General features: G+C 47.8%; 1 long non-coding RNA gene across 1 annotated transcript; it reads left to right on the forward strand.

Moving 5' to 3' along the window:
* The first annotated feature begins 525 nt into the window (after positions 1 to 525).
* LOC144542367 (uncharacterized) lies at positions 526 to 2,036 on the forward strand. Its single transcript, XR_013507225.1, has 2 exons — positions 526 to 646; positions 1,155 to 2,036. It is a non-coding gene; the product is annotated as an uncharacterized LOC144542367 (long non-coding RNA).
* Positions 2,037 to 2,500: the final 464 nt, after the last annotated feature.

A 2,500-nucleotide genomic window follows, 5' to 3' on the forward strand; every position in this document is an offset into this window, starting at 1 on the left:
CTCTCCTCCTCTTCTCTCCTCTCCTCCTCTCCTCTCCTCTCCTCTCCTGTCCTCTCCTCCTTTCCTCTCCTCTCCTCTCCTCTCCTCCTCTCCTGTCCTCTCCTCCTTCCTCTCCTCTCCTCTCCTCTCCTCCTCTCCTCTCCTCTCCTCTCCTCTCCTCTCCTCCTCTCCTCTCCTCTCCTCTCCTCCTCTCCTCTCCTCTTCTCTCCTCTTCTCCTCTCCTCTCCTCTCCTCTCCTGTCCTCTCCTCCTTTCCTCTCCTCTCCTCTCCTCTCCTCCTCTCCTGTCCTCTCCTCCTTTCCTCTCCTCTCCTCCTCTCCTCTCCTCTCCTCCTCTTCTCTCCTCTCCTCCTCTCCTCCTCTCCTCTCCTCTCCTCTCCTCCTCTCCTCTCCTCTCCTCTCCTCTCCTGTCCTCTCCTCTCCTCCTCTCCTCTCCTCTCCTCTCCTCCTCTCCTCCTCTCCTCTCCTCTCCTCTCCTCCTCTCCTCTCCTCTCCTCTCTCTCTCTCTCCTCTCCTCTCCTCCTCCTCAGAGTTTTGTAGTAGAGGAGGAGGCGTCAGTCAGAGGGAGGTGGGATCGAGCCTCTCTGCTCTTCATCCAGGAGTCGACTAAGCGTTGTCCGCAGTGTGGAGTCGCAGTGGAGAGGAACGGTAAACACACACACACACACACACACACACACACACACACACACACACACAATTAGCCTCTCCACTGTGACATCATTTTTCAGCCCAAATAAGGGATTGTGGCCCCGCCCCCTTTCAGTCTAACATGTAAATGAATAGAGGAGTAAATGATGCTGAAGCCTTTAACTGTCCAACACTGATACTGATGTTCTGCTGCAGCTTCCTCTGCTCTGCTCTTCTTCATCAGTTCAGCTGATTCTGATGAAACTATAAGAAATCTCTCCAGACTGAGTTTAGCATTCAGTATTTCATGTTAAAATGTGTAATAACTTCATCATTTGTGATTTCTGCTGATATTATTTCACCCATTTTAAGAACAGAACAGTTTCATTATAGGAGGAAAAACATGGATCTGGAGAATCTGAAAACTCAAAATGACGAAAAGAAAACTCTGCATGTAGTGAATATAAATATCTGTGTGTCCCCCCCCGCCTGCCCCCCCCCTACCCCCCCCCCCCCCCCCCCACAGGAGGCTGTATGCACATGTCCTGCCCGCTCTGCCGGGCCGAGTGGTGCTGGCTGTGTGGCGTCTCCTGGAACAGAGACTGCATGGGAAACCACTGGTTCGGCTGACAGACTCTTCAAATGCAAAACTTTATTTAAAGCTGCTGCATGACGCACTTTGCCATCAATAAATCACGACAACATTCAGTCAGACACATTCAGACACATTAGTACAGTCACACACAGCTTCACTCCTCCTCTGCTCTGATGTCACACAACAACTTCCTCTTTCACGGGAAGCAACGGGGTTTGTGGGAAAAATGGTTTAAAATTTGAAAAACACAAACTGGGACACGCAGCAGCTTTAATCAGGGAGTCTCACTGATATTTTTTGTATATTTTTCCAGGAAGCAGCATCATCAATAACTGATCAAACATTATTTTGTTCAGAATATGAATCCAGTTCATCTGATGATTCACACGGAGTCAACGACGCTGAGGAGCTCAAAGCATTTTAATAAATAAAAGTGTTGAAACGGTCAAATAAATGTGTAAATAAATGTTACTCAAAAAGTAAAAATCTAGAAATCAAACCAGCGATACGTTCAGTTCTGACTGAACAGCTGTCCATGATGTCTGTCCTCCTTCTAGTCCTCATTCTGCATCCTGTGTATCAGTCAGAGTGTGTATCAGTCAGAGTGTGTATCAGTCAGAGTGTGTATCAGTGTGTGTGTATCAGTCAGAGTGTGTATCAGTCAGAGTGTGTATCAGTCAGAGTGTGTATCAGTGTGTGTGTATCAGTCAGAGTGTGTATCAGTCAGAGTGTGTATCAGTGTGTGTGTGTATCAGTGTGTGTGACGAATACAGTCGTGTGTGATAAGACTCAATAAAACCGACCAATCAGAGACTCAGAGTGGAAACTTCATTTGGACTCATATTGTTGGACTGATGTTCTGTCTTTCACACTCCAGTCATTTCTGTGACTGATCCACAGAGACTCAGCACCAGATACTCCTGTGAGCCTGGGATGATGATGATGATGATGATGATGATGTTAGAGTGAAGGGAAAGACAGAAGATCTCCTCTCCTCTTTATGTTTTCTTGAACCTTTGTGAACCTTCAGCTCTCTGAGTCTCCACCCACAAGAAAGTCTAAATTCCATCTGTCAATCACATCACCGGGACAACTCTACCTGTCAATCAGTGACAGCCTCAGCCACTCTCATGGCGCACACACACACACACACACTCACACACACACAAGCTGTTCTCTCCATGTTGTTTATGATCCCCCCCCCCCCCCCCCCCAGCATGCAGATAAGAGCGCCATAAACTGTTGAGCAGGGCAGCAGTCAGATAAACTGAGTTATC

Source organism: Centroberyx gerrardi, chromosome 15 (genome assembly GCF_048128805.1).
Source record: "Centroberyx gerrardi isolate f3 chromosome 15, fCenGer3.hap1.cur.20231027, whole genome shotgun sequence".
Lineage (NCBI taxonomy): Eukaryota > Metazoa > Chordata > Actinopteri > Beryciformes > Berycidae > Centroberyx > Centroberyx gerrardi.